This window comes from Phyllobates terribilis, unplaced genomic scaffold, assembly GCF_046119375.1.
Source record: "Phyllobates terribilis strain yellow unplaced genomic scaffold, ASM4611937v1 Scaffold_1__5_contigs__length_1240528914, whole genome shotgun sequence".
Lineage (NCBI taxonomy): Eukaryota > Metazoa > Chordata > Amphibia > Anura > Dendrobatidae > Phyllobates > Phyllobates terribilis.
The window spans coordinates 827,087,442-827,108,498 of NW_027362761.1; positions in this window are offsets into that span (position 1 = coordinate 827,087,442).

Consider the following 21,057-nt stretch of genomic DNA (forward strand, 5'->3'; position numbering starts at 1 on the left):
CTTGACTTTGGTATCGTCAATTCAAGGTGTGTTGGCCATTTCACCTCTAACCCCCCCCAAAGATGAAAGACACCATGGCTTGGATGCAATTGGCCGCAGTGGCCTTTATAAAAATGTGCTGTATATGTATATACATAAAGACGCGTTAAGGTCCTTGAAGCTAAGAAGGATCCGGTGACAATATTCCACTTGATCCCAGCCACATACCACCAGCCCAGGAGCACCAAGAACCCCCGAACCATAGAGGGTCCAAACGGTTTGAAACTGCCACACCTGGGCCTAGACATTCATTTGTCGTAAGTCCCACAAATCACCAAACCCCGATACCACACATAACTGAGGGATCCATGTCCCGTGGGCACTCCCTCCCTCAACATCAACTTTTTAAGTTGCCTAGCCATAGCCACTTCATCCCTTAATGCCACTACTTGCTCTGCCGGTAGCCGAAGTTCCCATTTTTCGGAGTTGATGAAGATCCCTAGAAAGCAAACTTGTTCTGCAGGGCCTTCTCTTTTTCCGGGCGCTAATGGGACTCTGAATAGCTCCGCCACCCACTTCATGGTGTTTAATGTGGATTTACCTCGCGGCGAGTCTTTTGGGCCAAAGAACATAAAATCGTCGAGGTAATGTATAATTGGTGCCCCCCCAAACACATCTTTTATGACATATTCAAGAAAGCAACTTAATGCTTCGAATAGGGAGCAGGAAATGGAACAACCCATGGGCAAGCAGCGATCTATATAGTATGCCCTTTACCAAAAACAACCCAGCAATCGAACACTATCCGGGTGTACTGGTAATTAGTGATGAGCGAACGTGCTCACCACTGCTCGGTACTTGCCTGAGCGTCACTGTGCTTGACGAGCCCGGCGAGTATTTCCGGGTTGCTCGGGTGAGAACTCGGGTCCCCTCCCTGCATGTATGGCCCTCTTTAGAGACCCAATGAACATGCATGCATGCATTGCCTGCCATGCACTGTAATGCCGTAGCCATGTTGGTTGTGGGCATTACAGTGACTAGCTGGCCGCACAGCATCATTAGGTGTATATAAGACTGGGCGCCGCCATGCTCGTCACAGTCTACTCCGGAACCAGGCAGAGTAGAGAGAGCGGCTGCTGCACCAGGGAGAGATTTGCTTCTTCGTAGTTAGTATAAGTATTCCACAACAAATATACACTGCTCAAAAAAATAAAGGGAACATTCAAATAACACACCCTAGATCTGGATGAATGAAAATTCTCATTGAATACTTTGTTCAGTACAAAGTTTAATGTGCTGACAACAAAATCACACAAAAATCATCAATGGAAATCAAATTTATTAACCAATGGAGGTCGGGATTTCACCCCCAAAATTAAAGTGGAAAAACACATTACAGGCTGATCCAACTTTGATGTAATGTCCTTAAAACAAGTCAAAATGAGGCCCAGTATTGTGTGTGGCCTCCACGTGCCTGTATGACCTCCCTACAATGCCTGGGCATGCTCCTGATGAGGTTGTGGATGGTCTTCTGTGGGATCTCCTCCCAGACCTGGACTAAAGCATCCGCCAACTCCTGGACAGTCTTTGGTGCAACGAGACGTTGGTGGATGGAGCGAGACATGATGTCCCAGATGTGCTCAATCGGATTCAGGTCTGGGGAACGGGCGGGCCAGTCCATAGCTGCATTGCCTTCATCTTGCAGGAACTGCAGACACACTCCAGCCACATGAGGTCTGGCATTGTCCTGCATTAGGAGGACCCAGGGCCAACCGCAACAGCATATGGTCTCACAAGGGATCTGAGGATCTCATCTCGATAACTAATGGCAGTCAGGCTACCTCTGGCGAGCACATGGAGGGCTGTGTGTCCCTCCAAAGAAATGCCACACCATTACTGACCCACTGCCAAACCGGTCATGCTGAAGGATGTTGCAAGGAGCAGATCACTCTCCACGGCGTTTCCAGACTCTGTCACGTCTGTCACATGTGCTCAGTGTGAACCTGCTTTCATCTGTGAAGAGCACAGGGCGCCAGTGGCGACTTTTCCAATCCTGGTGTTATGTGACAAATGCCAAGCATCCTGTATGGTGTTGGGCTGTGAGCACAACCCCCATCTGTGGACGTCGGGCCCTCATGCCACCCTCATGGAGTCAGTTTATAACCATTTGAGCAGACACATGCACAATTGTGGCCTGCTGGAGGTCATTTTGCAGGGCTCTGGCAGTGCTCCTCCTGTTCCTCCTTGCACAAAGGCAGAGGTAGCGGTTCTGATGCTGGGTTGTTGCCCTCCTACAACCCCCTCCACGTCTCCTGGTTTACTGGCCTATCTCCTGGTAGCGCCACCAGCCTCTGGACACTACGCTCTGGACACAAACCTTCTTACCACAGCTCGCATTGATGTGCCATCCTGGATGAGTTGCACTGCCTGAGCAACTTCTGTGGGTTGTAGAGTCCGTCTCATGCTACCACGAGTGTGAAAGCACAACCAACATTCAAAAGTGACCAAAACATCAGCCAGAAAGCATTGGTACTGAGATGTCGTCTGTGGTCCTCACCTGCAGAACCACTCTTTTATTGAGTGGGTCTTGATAATTGCCAATAATTTCCATCTATTGTCTATTTCATTTGCACAACAGCATGTGAAATTGATTGTCAAAGAGTGTTGCTTCCTAAGTGGACAGTTTGATTTCACAGAAGCTTGATTTACTTTGAGTTATATTCTGTTGTTTAAGTGTTCCCTTTATTTTTTTGAGCAGTGCATATCCAACTGAACTAACAGTCCTTCTGATGACTAATCCAGCTGGATTAATTCAGTGGTGATAGCAGGAGTTAGGCAGGCAGTGTATGTGGCAGACTGCAATGCATATAGTGCAACAGGGTCCATTGAACGAACCTGCTGCTGCTGTTCTTACAGATATTTGTAGACATAGCCCCAGATATCAGGGGCCAGGGAAAATGTTTTTTGATCTTAATCCTGGTTATTTGCTTAAAAAGCAATCCAGAGTACACAATTTATCTGCTCCATTTGCTTGTTCTCACTGCAGAATAAAGCCAGATCTGTTCCATATTTCAGCGATAAAAGTCCAGAAATTTAAACTGAACGTGGAAAATATTGTCCTCCTTTTCCACTTTGTTGCAGTGTGTCGGCAAAGCTATTCACACTAGGTGTCTGTGAAGGATAGTATTAGCAAATTACAGGCCTGCTATTTAAAATTGTGGTTCTCTGTCAGACGTATCACATATAACGGTGTTCCAAAATCAGCCATTTCTCGTGAACATGGAAAATATTGTCCTCTATTAAAAATGGGCAAGGTGCGTGGCAAGGGACGAGGAAGTGGGCGTGATAGTGATGGTGCATACAAAGGCTGAGGACGTGGCTGTGGGCAAGCTGAAATTGTGCTACAACAAACACCCACATCTTGTCGCTCGACCTTCCTTTCCCAATTAATAGGGGACTGCAGAATACCACTATTGAACACACAGCAGTGCCAAATGGTTATTGATTGGATAGCAGATAATGCTTCCAGTCACTTAGCCACCACCACCACCACCCTCTCCTCCACACGGTCAAGTCTCAGTAGCCATGAGTCTGGACTGCATATTCCTCTTTCCTCCCACCATGCCGAGTCCCGGAAACAACTGATCCCACACTTGGACACTCAGAAGAGCTGTTCACTTTTCCATTTGTAGATTCGGTCCTCTCGCCTGGCCAGTTTCAAGCGAGTCAAGAGGAGAAAGTGTGTAGCGATGCACAAATATTGGAGCAGCCACGGCACATGAAGGCAACGGTGGGAAAGTGCAATTACTGTCGCAAGAGGTGGATGATGATGATGATGATGATACAAAATTGCCAGAAAGTCAGGAGGAGGACCAGGGTGTGGAAGTGGAAGACGAGGTGGTGGATGATATAGTAACAGACCCAACCTGGCAGGGGGACATACAGAGCGAGGAGTGCAGCACACAATGGGAGGGAGGCGTAGCACTACAACAGGCAGGAAGAAGCAGTGTGGTGGCCGCAGACACAAGATGGGAAAGCATTCCTCATAATGCCAACACGACGGAAGTTGCCAGTACAACTGTTAGGTCTTCCCTAGTCTGGTTGTTTTTTAAAGACTCTGCCGATAACCCCAAAAAGACCATTTGCACCACCTGCCTGGCTAGCATCAGCAGGGGTAGCAAAACTACCAGCCTGACCACTACCATCATGATCAGGCACATCGGAGCAAAGCACCCTACTAAGTGGGCCGAACCCAAGGGTCCAGAAAAAGTGTCTGCGGGTGACACCACTACTTTTTCCGCTGTTGTGCTTGCACGCCAATCCCCTGTCTACGGTGCATGCCAAGATGCCTCACGCCCTGCACCTGTCGTTACACAATCTTAAGTAGCACCATAAGCAAGCACGTCCACGTCCTTGTCCCAGCACAGCGTTCAGTTGTCCCTACCCCAGTCCTTGGAACGCAAGCGCAAATATGCAGCCAATGCCCCACAGGCCACACTACTAAATTCACACTTTTCGTGAAGGCTTGCACTCGAAATGTTGCCTTTTAGGCTCATGGAGACGGAAGCTTTCCGCAACCTTGGTACTCGATCCCCAGCCGCCACTATTTCTCCCGGTCTGCCGTCCCTGCATTACATGAGCTCATGTCCCACAACATTAGATGTGCCCTCAACAACGCAGTTGCTTAGAAAGTCCACCTAACCACTGACACGTGGACAAGTGCTTGTGGGCAGGGACGGTACATCTCGTTGACTGCACACTGGTTAATATAGTGGAAGCCGGAACCCAGTCGGACCTTGGGACTTAACACGCCCTCCATATACCAAGGATTGCAGGCACTGGGTCAATCAGGGTTGACCCCACATTCAACAGCTCCTGCACCTCCTCCTACTCTTCAGCCTCCATTTCCGAAATGACCACATCAGTCGCAAGCTGGAAGCATTGCCTTGGCCAAGCGGCAACATGCTGTGCTGAAGCTAATATGCTTGGGTGAAAAACCGCTCACTGCTGAAGAGTTGTGGACAGTTCTGAAAGAGCAGGCAGATCTGTGGCTGACACCGCAGAACCTACAGCCAGGCATGGTCGTGTGTGACCATTGCCGGAACCTGGTGGCGGCTCTGAGGCGAGGCGAGCTCACACATGTACCATGCCTGGCCCATGTGCTTAACCTCGTGGTTCAGCGGTTTCTCAAAACCTACCCGGATCTGTCGAATCTGCTTGTCAAAGTACTCTGCTTGTGTGCCCATTTTAGAAAGTCAGATATAGCTTCCGCCACCCCTGCCTTGCTTCAGCAGCGTTTGTAGCTTCCAGCTCACCGACTGATCTGCGAAGTGCTCACGCATTGGAACTCTACATTGCAGATGTTGGGAAGGATTTGCGAGCAGAAGAGGGCAGTTGTTGACTACCAACATCAAAAAGGCCGTCGGTATTCAGGTCAGACTCCACACATAAAACCTCAGTAGTGGACAGACATATGTACCAGCCTCCAAAACTTTGAGGACTCCACCAAGATGGTGAGCGGTGATGACGCTATATTTAGTGTCACCATCCCACTTCTCCGTCTTCTGAAACGCTCTCTGCTCACAATTAAAGAGGATGCATTGCAAGTGGAGCACGATGAGATGGAGCTAGAAACCATACAGGGTGATTACACACAGCCCAGCCTCATCTCATCCCAACGTGGATTGGGTGACAATGAGGAAGAGGAGGAGGAGGAAGAACAGGAGCTTGTTTCCTGTGCTTTAGACGGTACTACCAGCACACCTGTCATACCGTGTGTTCAGCGTGGATGGCCTGAGGACAGGGAGGAGGAGGAAGAGGAGGAGGATGAGGAGGAGAGCATGGTTAGTGAGGTGAGGACACAGAAGTCTTGCCTCTTTGCAGTCTGGCACACATGGCTGAGTTTATGTTATGCTGCCTTTTCCCTGACCCTCGCGTTTTCCAAATTTTGGGTGACAGTCATTACTGGTTGGTGACACTTCTAGACCCATGCTACAAGGAGAACTTTCTGTCTGTTAGTCCCTTGCAGGACAGGCCTAATAAAATGGGGCAGTACGAGAAGGACCTTGTTGTAGAATTATTAAAACAATTTCCATCTGAAAACGCTGGCGGCAGAGGTCACAGTTCATTGGACAACCAAGGAGTACAGGTGAGAGAGACACAAATGCAATCCAGCAGAGGCAGGGGAACACTGTCAAAGTTCTGCGACAGTTTTCTGAGACCTTCCCATCACACAGGCCCCGAGGCACGGATTATTCTCCCAAGGAAGGAAAAGTTTCGGAAGATGCTGAGGGAATACCTTGCCGACCGTACCAACGCCCTCCGTGATTCCTCTGTGCCTTATAATTATTGGGTATCCAAGCTGGACACGTGGCATGAACTGGCTCTCTATGTCTTGGAGGTCCTGCCTGCCCTGCCGCTAGCGTTTTGTTAGAGCAGGTTTTTAGTGCTGCCGGTAGAATTATAACCGATAGGCACATCTGCCTGTCAACTGAAGATGCTAACAGGCTGACTCTTATAAAAATGAACAAGAGCTGGATAGGGCCAGACTTCTCAACACTACTGAATGATAACAGCGTAACAAACTCAAATACAGTGTCTTTTTTTTGGGAGGTCTAACTCTATTCCCATGCACCTCTGTCTTTACACCCAGACATAGGTATACGCTACCTGATTTTGTCTATTTGCTCTTGTCCTCCTCCTTTTCCGCATCCTCATCCTCCACCACCATATCACCACCATATGTACCATATGTACCATATCAACATATCTATGTCTCTTGCAAGAGTCACAGGAGTTCCTCCAAATTTTTGGCAGCCGTTGTTTCACTGCATAGGCAAACAGTATAGGGGAGACACTTCCTAATAATGGGAACATTTTTTGCAGGAGACCCTCTGACCTCTACATTCCTTGTAAGGGGCATTGGAGTTCCTCCAAATCTTTGGCAGCTGTTACAGTCACTGCATATGCAATAACAGTATAGAAGACCCACTCATTAATAATGGGAACATAAAAGCACTTTCTGTGTCCCTCCATCATAAATGAAACAGGATGTGTCTGATGATGTATCACACACCACATGGCCAGATAAGGTAGTAAAATGTTAAAATTTTTTCACCGTTAAAAACAATGCAAAAGTGCAAAAACGCATCGTGTGAACATTGCCCAAGGTGTGGAGGAGCATTTTTGTTTTTAGTTATTTATTTTGCCTTATGTACAAGTCATTACTCTGGAAAGCATGTTCCTTAACATATTTCCCAGGAAAATCCATTTTGGTTTCATTTTTGTATGTTTTATTGTGAGTTCGTAAAAGTGGCGTAATACCTCTGTTAACGTTGTTGACAGAAGTGATATGAGAGTCAGAAATGCTTCAAGGGGTCTTCCCCATGCTTTTTCCATGTCATTTGAGCACTGTTCCCTTCTATTTGTGCAATTTTTAGGCCCTCTGTAGACAGCCGGGGGGAGCCACCGGAAAAATGCTCGAGTTTCCCATAGTCTTACATTGGGCTCATTACTCGGTCCGAGCACTCGAGCATTCCAATTTGCTCGACTTGAGCAACGAGTACCCGAGCATTTTAGTGCTCGCTCATCACTAGTAATAATCTGAACGCCCACTCAATATCTGTTTTGGCCATTAGTGTACCCTTACCTAACTTTTTTACCCACCTGACCACTTCGTCAAAGGAAGTATATACCACTGAGCTTAGCTCGGTGGAGATGCCGTAGTTTAATGACCCCCCCCTTGGGTACGAAAGATGGTGGATTCATCTAAATTTATTGGGTTCTTTTTTAGGAACAACCCCGAGTGGGGACACCACTACATTTTTTAATGGTAACTCCTTGAATGGTCCTGCCATTCTACCTAACGACACTTCCTTTTTTAACTTTTCCGTAACCACTTCCAGGTGCTAATAGGCTGATTTTAGATTTTTAATGGTAATGGGGACCTCAACTGCGACAGAAGGAATTTGGAAGCCCAACTCAAAACCTCCCACCAGCAGCTCCACTACTTTTTTTGCCAGGGAACCCATTTAAGAAGGGAAGCATTTTTGCTAGCTTCACCGGCATTGCTCCTTTGGGAATTGCCAGGAGTTGCTCCTACTCTTCCTTTTTTAAAACATTTATCCACTCCATGCGACGAACTGCTACAGAAAGAGCAGGCATGCTTGTATTTGCACATTTGCCCTTTCCCTGATTGAACTGCCAGCATACTCCAGACCTCTGTCCACTCGCATGCCCCCCTTGTCCCTTATCTCTTTCCTTGGTTCCGTGGTGGCCGGATGACCCGTCCCCACCTGGAAAGTGCTGCCCGAACTTGGCCGGAGCCATTACCTTCAACCACAGCTCTTTATCCTTCTGGTCCGATTTGATTGCTGGTCGAACTGCTTTTCTCTGGCGAAATTGGTCATCGTATCTCATAAATGTTTGCCCCCCGTACACTCTATATGTTTTTCCGATAGCGTCTTGGTAGCAAAACAGGGCCGAGCAGTTTTCTGGTGCCCTCTCACCTATGACACTAGCTAAGATGGAGAAAGCGTGTGACCAATTTGTGAAGGTTTGTTGGATTAATCGCCACCTTCGTTTCTTTTCCTCCTCTTTTTTATTATTGCTGTTCATATTATCTAAATTAAAAAATTTTCTAGCGGCAGAAGGGAAAATATCTCCACGTACTCATCCCTCCAAATCTGCTCTGTCACCACTTTAAGTGTGCCCCCAGTTGACCCTCGAGGCAGACGTAAACCTTGCCCTGTGCCCTATCGTCTAGGTGAATCTTATCTTCTTTCTCTGCTCTGCTACAGACCTTGGACTTGTGGCCACTTGCTGTGACTCCCCTCTCCTTGTGCTATCCTCTCACTCCTCACTACCTCCCAATGGGACCCAGGCAGTCACTGGTGCCGGCGGTTGGTTTCGCGTTTCCCTGCAAGCTACCCAATTTTTTAGGGCATTCAGCATGGTCTGTATGCCTGCCCCTTCAGGGTTCCCCCCCGATCTACCTCTCCTATCCTCTGACTGTGTGCTTCACCCTGCGAGATAAGTGTGGGTGGAAACGGACAAGATAAAGAGTCATACTCACTGGGCTGCATTGGCGGTCCCGTCACACCGGCCAGAAATCCCGGCTCCAGTCGTCTTTCCCGGTGGCATGGTGTTGTCTGTCCTGGTGTTCTTGACGCGGTGACGGCATCTCTCTTCGCTGTTAATAGGGAGGGGGGGTCCCAATGAAGCTGGGAAGACCCCGTGTAAGCATAGGGGACAAGGTAGGAGGAACGGGAAGGGGGGGCATACTGTGGGGGCTGTAAAGACCAGACTGTGCCTGGCAGACAAAATGACCAGCTATGGGGCCACTGGGTCTTGTGCAGGATAAGGGGGGGTTGGATGTTGTTATCATTCCCTATGTTGGGGGGATGCAGGGGCATGGAGCGGGCTGTGGTCGAGAGTGGTGTGGAGGAGAAGTACACACACCCCCGATAAGGGCTATGGAGGGGCATTGCATGAGGGAATTTGGCTTCTGTGTCCTGTGTCCATAAATCCCCTTGTTCTTCTTGCCTGTGGTGACCATTTTCTATTTCTAATGCGAGCTCTCGAAGCCCCTCCCTGCGTTCACATGACCGCAGGTCCTCCCGGCCATGCGACTGTGGGTGCCTCCGCATCACATCCTGCTCCCTCTTCCTCCCCACCGCGCCATACCCTTAGTTTTTCAGTCAGCTGGGCGGTATCTTATGTCTGGCCGACATGTCACCGCTGCTGCCCGCAGGCGTTTGTGCGCCTTCCACCGAATCATCTGGTGCAGGCCCTGCCTATCCTGAAGGCAGAGGCCTGCTTCAAGCAGCAGCTCTGGGCCGTGCTGGCTGCCTAAATACCGCGTGGCCCTGGGCATGTTTTTTAGTTTTAGGGGGCCGAGGTGAAGCTGTGCGAGACCTGGTCCTGTGGGAACCCAAGGAGGGGCTTTGGGCAGGAGGACCATGGGTACGGGGAGTTGGGGCATTGTGAAAATGGGCACTGGGGGGTTGGGGCAGTTTGACCATGGGCACGCGGCATTGGGGGGGGATTAGACACTTGGGGCTCCATGGATGGGCTCATCCTCCAGCGTCTAGGCCTCGGTGCCTAGTCTGGGGACAATATCACTGGCAGCCTGGAGCAACGTGGATGTAGTACCCTCGGTGATGGATTTCTGGGTCCTCCATCGACGATCTGGGCCTCTTGCTCTACCAGCCAGCCAGAGGGGTCCTCTGTAACCGCCTTCCGCAGGGCCTCAAGTAGCTGCTCCGCAGACATGGTCCGGGTAAGACTTGTGTTGAGTCCTGAGGATGGGAAGAAAATACCAAGCCACTCCCCTTGGCCTTATAAGCTGCCCCCATCTGAACCACCCTCTCTATACATGTCCCCACCTTATGCCACACCCCCGTCATGCCGACTTCTGCTGAAGACTAGTCAGACTGGCAGGTCATCGGCAGTTTCCCCCCCCGCTGCAAGGGATTGACAGGTCTCTGCCTGTTTGTACATCTAAGCAGAGATCAATCAATTCAGGACAGCGGTGTCCATATTTGCATGTAGGCAGAGACCTGTCAATTCAGGACATTGGGTGGGGAGAAGCCGCCGAGAACCCGCCTGTCCGACCAGTCTACAGTGTGGTCCCTGGTGGCTATTAAAGTATATTTGACTCCGAAACGCTGCAGCATTTCCAATACATGCTGCACACGGATTGGGAAATATGTATCCGGTGTCACATTCTCTTTAATATGTAAAAATGTGCCAACCGGTTCCCTGTGAAATTACTGTACATAAACATGTTAATGAATTTTTCAGCAGTTCCATATTATATTGATACAGTTCTACTTAATGAGAAAGTGCTGGGCTTTTTTCTTGGATCGCATTAGGCATAATCAGCTGTAAATTTGTTATGTAATGGCTTTCTCTGTTATAGATTTTCATGCCATGCTTTTTACCAGGGTCAAAAATTCACTGAGATAGCATCTGTAACGACGGCGTACATATGCTTGACTGCAAGATTGTTTCATGGCTGTAATTTAACATCCATTACAGAATAAACAGGACGCATTTCTTAAAATGAATAATTGAAGCATTAATGTCTGCAGCATGTTAATGCTAAACAAATTTTTTTACAAATAACCATTGCTTTATTTCATACATTGTTTTTCATAACTAAAACTACAGTAATTTACAAGTCAAGAGCCGTGCACAGTATAGGAGCATGTATTTTTAATATCCTATATAACATACGAAATGTGTATTTTATGTCAAGGACTGCATCAAAGCAACATTACATAGAGATGAATGTTTAATGTACATAATCATGATGTGTCTACAGTGGGAAAGTTTCATGCTAAGCAAAGAAAATAAAAAAAAAAAAAGATGTTAAAAATTCCTCCATCAGTCATCAATAATACAGAATTTGATTAGCAGCCTAACTATGCCGGAGAGCACTTTAGGGGCATCATGCTGTGGGTGTATTCTACTGTGTTAGTGGCACTTTGAGGATATCATACATTGCTGTAGGAACTGGGGAGTTACACGTTATGTGTGTGTGAATTCACTGTGGGGATATCATACTCCGTGTGTGCATGGGTGGACGCATTTTTTGAGGCATCATACATTATAATGGCCATAAAAGGGGTATCACTGGTGAGAATAAGGGGCTTCAATAAGGACATAATCACTGTGTACCCCGCTGTCAATATATTCAATACTTGTACATAGAAACCCTGTGTGAGCCACTGTTTGCTTATTGCTTGAAGGGGTTTTCTGTGATCAACAGGTTTTTTTTAATTCATGGTCTTGTGGTGGTTAAAAATAAAATTTACTATTGTCCATCTACTATATTACTTAGTTTTACTCACCCAATGCTGCTTCAACATTGACATTAAGCCACTAATCCTGTTTTTTGTTGGCTGCCTGCAACAGTGACTACAAAGTAGATGACCAAAAGAGCCAATCCCTAGGCTCAGAGGTCTCATGCCATTAATATCTACAAGATGGATGAGCCCCGTGATTGATTGCAGAGGTCACATGTAGTGTAGTAGAATCACCATTGCTGTCTGTCACCAAAGACAGCAGTGGAGAGTAGTGATGAGCGAGCACTAAAATGCTCGGGTACTCGTTGCTCGGGTCGAGCAAATTGGAATACTCGGATGCTCGGTCAAAGTAACGAGGTCAATGTAAGTCTATGGGAAACTCAAGCATTTTTCCGGTGGCTCCCCCGGCGGTCTGCAGAGGGACTAAAAATGGCCCAAATCGATGGGAACAGTGCTCAAATGACATGGGGAAGACCCCTGGAAGCATTTCTGACTCCCAGGTCACTGCTGTCACGAACATTGTCAGAGGTATTATGCCACTTTTACGGACTCACAATAAAACATGCAAAAATGAAGCCAAAATGTATTTTCCTGGGAAATATGTTAAAGAACATCCTTTCCAGGGTAATGTCTTGTACAACCCCTGGCAAAAATTATGGAATCATCGGGCTCGGAGGATGTTCATTCAGTTGTTTAATGTTGTTGACAAAAAGCAGATCACAGACATGGCACAAAACTAAAGTCATTTCAAATGGCAACTTTAGGGCTTTAAGAAACACTAAAAGAAATCAAGATTAAAAATGTGGTACTCAGTAAGGGTAATTTTTTTCAGACCAAGCAGAGGGAAAAAAATATGGAATCACTCAATTCTCAGGAAAAAATTATTTAATCATGAATAACAAACACATAAAAGCACACTCCAATACATCACTAGTATTTTGTTTCAACACCACTGGCTTTAATAACAGCTTGCAGTCTCTGAGGCATGGACTTAATGAGTGACAAACAGTACTCTTCATCAATCTGGCTCCAACTTTCTCTGACTGCTGTTGCCTGATCAGCTTTGCAGGTTGGAGCCTTGTCATTAACCATTTTCTTCAACTTCCATCAAAGATTTTCAATTGGATTGAGATCCAGACTATTTGCAGGCCATGACATTGACCTTATGTGTCTTCTTTCAAGGAATGTTTTCACAGTTTTTGATCTATGGCAGGATGCATTATCGTCTTGAAAAATGATGTCATCATCCCCAAACATCCTTTCAATTGATGGGATACGAAAACTGTCCAAAATATCAATGTAAACTTGGGCATTTATTGAAGATATAATGACAGTCATCTCCCCAGTGCCTTTACCTGACATGCAGCCCCATATCATCAATGACTGTGGAAATTTGCATGTTCTCTTCATGCAGTCATCTTTATAAATCTCATTGGAACGGTACCAAACAAAAGTTCCAGCATCATCACCTTGCCCAATGCAGATTTGATATTCATCACTGAATATAACTTTCATCTAGACATCCACAGTCCATGATTGCCTTTTCTTAGCCCATTGTAACCTTGTTTTTTTCTGTTTAGGTGTTAATGATGGCTTTTGTTTAGCTTTTCTGTATGTAAATCCCATTTCCTTTAGGCGGTTTCTTACAGTTCGGTCACAGACATTGACTCTAGTTTCCTCCCATTCGTTACTCATTTGTTTTGTTGTGCATTTCCTGTTTTGGAGACATATTGCTTTAAGTTTCCGGTCTTGACGCTTTGATGTCTTCCTTGGTCTACCAGTATGTTTGCCTTTAACAACCTTCCCATGTTGTTTGTATTTGGTCCAGATTTTAGACACAGCTGACTGTGAACAACCAACATCTTTTGCAACATTGCATGATGATTTACCTTCTTTAAAGAGTTTGATAACCCTCTCCTTTGTTTCAATTGACATCTCTCGTGTTGGAGCCATGATTCAGGTCAGTCCACTTGGTGCAACAGCTCTCCAAGGTGTGATTACTCCTTTTTAGATGCAGAATAATGAGCAGATTAATTTGATGCAGGTGTTAGTTTTGGAAATGAAAATTTACAGGGTGATTCCATAATTTTTTCCTCGGAATTGAGTGATTCCATAATTTTTTCCCTCCGCTTGGTCTGAAAAAAATTACCCTGAGTACCACATTTTTAATCTTGATTTCTTTTAGTGTTTCTTAAAGCCCTAAAGTTGCCATTTGAAATGACTTGAGTTTTGTGCTACGTCTGTGATCTGCTTTATTTTTAACAACATTAAACAACTGAATCCTCCGAGCCCGGTGATTCCATAATTTTTGCCAGGGGTTGTATATAAGGTAAAATAAATACCCCCCCCAAAAAATGCTCCTTCACACCTTGGGTTATGTTCACATGTAACGTTTTTTCATGCGTTTTTGCACTTTTGCATTGCTTTCAACCAAGACAAATGCATTCACCGGGAAATGTCATTTTAACATGTTACAACCTTATCTGGCCATGTGATGTGTGACACATCATCAGACACATGCATACAGTGCTGAAAAGTCATGGGGACAGCATGAGGAAGACCCTTGGAAGCATCTCTGACTCCCAGGTCACTGCCAAAGTGTGCCCATCATAAGTGATCCTTGGCGCATGCGAAGATGCCTCCCGCTATGCACCTGTCATTGCAGACTTGCAACAATCACCGTCCACGTCCTTGTCCCAGCGCAGCGTTCAGTTGTCCCTACCCCATTCCTTGGAATACAGGCGCAAGTACACAGGCAGCCACCCACCCACAGGCCGCAATAGTAAACTGCCAGATTTCTGAGCAGCTGCTTGCACTTGAAATGTGGCCTTTTAGGCTTGTGGAGGCGGAAGATTTTCACAACCTCAAGGAGGCGGCGGCCACTATTTGTCCCATGTCGTATCCACCTTCTACAAGCACGGGTCCTACAACATTACCAGTGCCTTCCCCAGTGCCCTTACTGGGAAGGACCACCTAACCACAAACACGAGGACAAATGAATGTGGCCAGGGATGGTACGGAGCCAGTACACAGCTTGTCAGTGAGTTGTATTTCACCACTGCCATATTTTTTAGCTCGGTGAAAGGACTGACTTGGGAAAACGTATCTATTCCAGCTGTCATTTCTCCCAGGAAGTCCTCTAATTCAGCTTGTCGCATAATCAATGGCAGCCCGTCCAACATCAGCTCGCACTTGTCTGGGTGCTTTGACACACAAATATCTTTCTTTGCGCATTTAATTTCATGACTACAGAGTTGGGCAATGGTCTGATCTGCAATGCGGTTTCAGAAATAACATGCAATTAAGCACGTCCAATCCACATAAAAAAAAAGCAGCCATAGAGTGTCCGGGAACGTTGCCACACACTTTTCTTAGCCAGGGCTGCTTCTCAGCAGGGTTGGACGGGCCCACCAGAGAACCGGAGACTCCTCCGATGGGCCCTGGCTTCTTCTTCAGGAGAGTTCATAGTGCCGAGGTGAGGCCATGATGATGATAGAGACCACCATTTGCTTTGTTTCCTGTTACTTGGAATGCAAGCGCAATTATGCAGCCAGCCACCCACCCATCCACAGGCTGCAATACTATACTGCCAAATTTTTGACAGCTGCTTGCACTTGAAATGTGGCCTTTTAAGCTCATGGAGGCGGAAGCTGTCCACAACCTTATTGCGGTGGCGGTCGGGTGTCCATACTCGGTCCCCAGCCACCACTACTTGTCCCGGTGTAGTTTCCGCCTTCCACTAACACGGGACCCACAACATTACCCGTGCCCTCCCCAGTGCACTTACTGGGAAGGGCCGCCTAACCACAGACACATGGTCAAGTGAATGTGGCCAGGTACGGTACGGAGCCAGTCCACAGCTTGTCGGTGAGTTGTATTTCACCACAGCCATATTTTTTAGCTTGGTGAAAGGACTGACTTTTGGATAACTGTATCTATTATGGCTGTCATTTCTCTGCCACTAGATTCCGCCCATTGTCATACATGACCATGCCTGGCTGTATGTTCAGCGGTGAGAGCCACAGATCATGCTGCTGTGTTACAGCTTTCATCAACTAAGCAGCAGTGGGCGGTTTGTCACCTAAGGATTAGACATGTTATCTTCAGCACAGCCTGTTGCCGCTTGACCAAGGCAGTGCAGCAGTGCTTTCAGCTTCTGACTGGTGTGGTCATTTCAGAGATAGAGGCCGAACTGGAAGAGGAGGTGCAGGGACTCAGCAATGTGATTACATTGAGGTTACATTGGTGACTCTGGTTTTTATACTAAAGAAAGATGCTACTGTGTTTTTTTTCATTATTTTTTTAAGACAAATGCATTCACCGGGAAATGTCATTTTAACATTTTACAACCTTATCTGGCCATGTGGTGTGTGACACATCAGACACATCCTGTTTAATTTATGATGGAGGGACTCAGAAAGACACAAACCTATTTTATAGGGCCATCAGGTGGCTCTTACTATTCTTAAAGGGCCAGCAGTCGGCCCTCGCTATTGTTAGAGTGCCATCAGTCGGCTATGCTTTGTTGTTCCCATTATTAACAAGGAGGTCTCCTATACGGTTCTTGCGTATGCAGTGACTTCAAGGGCTGCCAAAAATTTGGAGGCACTCCAATGTTCCTTGCAAGAGACGTAGAGGTCAGAGAGCCTCCTAAAAACAATGTTCCCATTATTAGGAAGTAGGTTTCCCATAGTGTTTGCCTATGCAGTGAAGAAACGGCTGCCAAAAATTTGGAGGAACTCCAATGCCCCTTGCAAGAGACATAGAAGTCAGAGAGACTCCTAAAAACAATGCTCCCCTTATTAGGAAGTGGTTCTCCCATAGTGTTTGCCTATGTAGAGAAGCAACGGCTGCCAAAAATTTGGAGGAATTCCAATGCCCCTTGCAAGAGGCATAGATATGTTGATATGGTACATATGGTGGTGATATGGTGGTGGAGGATGAGGATGCAGAGAAGGAGGAGGACAAGAGCAAATAGACAAAATCAGGAAACATATACCCATGTCTGTGTGTGAAGACAGAGGTGCATGAAAATAGAGTTAGACCTCCCCAAAAAAAGACACTGTGAGTTTATGTTAAGCTACTATGATTCGGTGGTGTTGAGAAGTCTGGCCCAATCCAGCCCTTGTTCATTTTTATAAGAGTCAGCCTGTCAGCATTTTCAGTTGACAGGCTGATGTGCCTATCGGCTATAATTCCACCGGCTGCACTAAAAACCCGCTCTGACAAAACGCTAGTGGCAGGGCAGGCCAAGACCTCCAAGACATAGAGAGCCAGTTCATGCCACGTGTCCAGCTTGGATATCCAATAATTATAAGGCACAGAGGAATCATCAAGGATGTTGGTACGGTCGGCAAGGTACTCCCTCACAATTTTCGCAAACTTTGCACTCCTTATGAGAGTACCCCCCTCAGGGCCTGCGTGATGGGAGGGTCTGAGAAAACTGTCCCAGAACTTTGAAAGTGTTCCCCTGCCTCTGCTGGATTGCATTTGTGGCTCTCTCGCCTGTACTCCTTTGTTGTCCAACGAACTGTGACCACTGCCGCCAGCGTTTTCAGATGGGATTTTTTTTAATAATTCCGCAACAAGGGCCTTCTCGTACTGCACCATTTTATTAAGCCTGTCTTGCAAGGGAATAAGAGACAGAAAGTTCTCCCTGTAGCGTGAGTCTACAAGCGTCACCAACCAGTAATGACTGTCACCCAAAATTTGGACAACGCGAGGGAAAGGCAGCGTAACATTAACTCATCCATGTGTGCCAGACTGCATAATGACCTCTACCTCTTTCACGCAGTTGATCTGGGCACACCTTCAGGTGGTCTCTAGATACAGTCGCAGAAGTCCTCCCTCCATCTTTAGTAATGAGGCAAACCTTACTGTTGTCAAAGTGAGATGGCAAGATGGTATATGGCTCAGCCTCCCACTGGCCATCCAGCTTATGAGTTCTCTGCTTTCTTTTCAACACCTGTTCTCCTGGTGACAAGGGAGCGGCAGGGACTTGCTGATTGTAATCTTTCTCTTGTTTCTGTCTGGCTCGCAATAGACTCTCTTCCACGCACTGTTGGACTTTCCGGTACTGTAGCTGTCTTTCAGTGTCCCAGTCTATGTCTTTCTGTACTGCTGCTGGTGTTAGGACACCCATGTCCAGGTCGCATCAGGTAGGCTGGGTTACTGTTGGTCGAATTCACCGGAATGTGATTGTACAGGTCCACCAAGTCTGGTAACTTCTCGGGCCACCGGTAGTGCTCTTCCAGAGGTATGATTTTCAACAAGTCAATCACCACCTGGTTCATCTTTTCGCACAGACCGTTCATTTACGGGTGATAAGGTTTTGTCCGAATATTCTTACAGCCGTACAGGTTGCAGAATTCTTGAAATATTTCCGCTTATAAGCAGGGCCTTGGTTTGTTAAGACTTGCTCAGGATAGCCATGAGGTCGACAGAAGTTCTCTTGAAAGGCTTTAGCAGCTGTCCTGGCCGTCTGGTCCTTGACTGGCACAACCACTAGTAAACGGGAGTAGTGGTCCACAATCATTAAGGCGTAGGTGTATCCCGACCGACTCAGACAGCTTCACATGGTCCAGGGCCACTAGTTCAAGCTGTTGTCTTATAATAATGGGTTGTAAGGGGGCTCTCTGGCTACCACAATCTCTTTGTCTTAGATTGCATGGGCCACACTCTCGACATCACCTCTCGATGGACCGTCTCATGACCATCCAGAAGAAACGCTCACGGATCAGGACCTCCAACTTCTTCCACCCGAAGTGTCCAGCCCCGTTTTGGTAAGCTTCCAGGACCATTGGCGCATCCTTCTTTGGAACCACTATCTGCCATACCAGTTCGTGCGTGCGGGAGTTGATGGTTCTTCTGCACAATTTACCTTCATAAAAGAACAACTTGGCTCTCTCCTTCCACAGCTGCAAGGCTTCTGGTGGTGCATCCGGGCCTGGGGACGAATTGGCTTGGCTCAGCAGTTATTTCACCATTCGGACGGCCGAGTTACTGTCCGGCGCTTCTGCCCATCCATGGTGGGGCAATGGGTTGAAAAAGACTTCTTGAAAGCCGACTGCTTGTTTTTCACACAATGGGAGCATTGGGAAGCTCCCTGGCAGTGGAAGGCAGGCATCTCAATTTCTTCGAGGTCTTCCAAATCTTCTCCCATGTCTGGTAAGTTTGGCTTGCGGGACAAAGCATTGGCATTGGCGTTCTTGTTTCCTGCACGATATTTGATCACAAACTCAGTTAGACAGCCGAGCCATCCATCGTTGTTCTAGGGCGCCAAGCTTCGCAGTCTCCAGGTGCGTCAGAGGGATGCTATCCGTGAAGACTGTAAATCTGGAGGAGACGAGGTAGTGTTTGAACCACTCAGTCACTGCCCAGACTATGGCCAGGAACTTCAGCTTGAAGGAACTGTAGTTGACGGGGTTCCTTTTGGTAGGGCGAAGCTTCCTACTGGCATAGGCGATGACCCTCTCTTTGCCTTTCTGCATTTCAGACAACACGGCTCCTAACCCAACGTTCACCGTAGTCGGGGTAAGCCAGGATTTGGTCTCCCATGAGAGCTAGCTTCAAGCGGTTGAAGGATTCTTCCACCCTGTCGTCACACTCAATCGGAGAGCTCTTGGTCTTTGCCTTTTTGGAGTGGCCCACCAAGAGGTCCTGAAGGGGAGCGGCTATCTTGGTAAAGCCCTTGATGAATTGTCTGTAATAGCCAATCAACCCTAGAAGTTGTGGTACCTCACGAATGGTAGTTGCCTTTTGCCAGTCCTTGATGACGGTGACCTTATCCGGGTCTGGTGACACACCATCTGCGTTCACAACATGGTCTAGGTATTGTACCTTGGGTTTCAGGAGATGACATTAGGACAGCTTCACCTTGAGACCAAAGTTGGATAGGGCTTCGAATACCTCTGCCAGATGTGTCAAATGGTCTTCATAGGTTCTGGAATAGACAATGACATCGTCCAGGAATAACAGTACGGTTTCGAAGTTCTTATGCCCAAGGCAACACTCCATTAACCTCTGGAACATTCCAGGGGCATTGCACAGCTCGAATGGCATACAGATGAACTCGCATAAGTCGATTGGTGTAGTGAATGCGGTCTTCTCCTTGTCTGCCTCTGCAACGGGAACCTGCCAGTACCCACTGGTGAGATCTAGGGTCGAGAAGCATTTAGCTGATTTCAGGGCAGCTAGTGACTCCTCGATATGCGGCAAGGGATAGGCGTCTTTATGGGTGATGTGATTGATCTGCCTATAGTCGACGCACACAAGCATGGTACCATCCTTCTTTTTGACTAGTACCACGGGGGCTGCCCAGGGGCTACAACTATCCCTTATTACTCCTGCCTCTTTCATTTCTCGCAACATGCTCTTGGCACACTGGTAATAAGCCGGAGGGACAGGACGGTATCTCTCTTTAATAGGGGGTAGTCTCCCGTAGAGATATGGCGTTGGATCCCTTTTATTTGCCCAAAATCCAGGGGGTTCTTACTGAATACCCTTTTGTATTCCTGGACTGCCCGGTAGTCTGATGTGAAGGGGTGGAATCAGTACCAATGTGCAGTTTCTGACACCAGTCCTCCAACCATCCCAAGGAGCAATTGTCCTCCGTCGCTTCAGACCGATCCAAGGGTTCTACTGCCTGGATTAAATTATTACTAACAGTAAAGAGCTTGGCTACTGTAGCATACCCGGGTAAGTTGGCCTCTTTTTCCCCACAATTTAATACTCGTATGGGTACCCTCCCCTTTCTGACATCCACCACCTCTCGGGCTGTCAGGAATCAGGATAGTGAGTCTGCTGTCAGAGTAAACAGGCTCTACCCAGGCCTGGTAGTCTTAGCCTCTGATGCCCATGGCTGCCTTACACCATATCATCATTTCACTCTTGGGGGGGGTAGCACAATGGGGTGCGGGTCACTCTCCCTTACCCTGCCAATCTCTCCACCGGATACATCTACCTGTTGTCTAGTGCTCTAATCTCTTTGTGCAGGGCTCGTTGTTGTCCAGAGTTGGCGGTTTCAGCTACCTGCTGTAACAACACAATTGTCTCACCAAGACAGTTTTCAACAATGTTTGTACATAGGGTGATCATGGGATGGCATTCACGTTTATCATTGTCTACAATTATCAAACACTGCGATTCAAGTTCCACTCTCCCCACCATAATGGTCACCTCTTTATACCCCACCAGAGGCAAGGGAAGACCGTTACTTGCTACTGCAGTCAAGTCTTCATCATGGTGATGGGTAAGGTCAGTGTCAGCC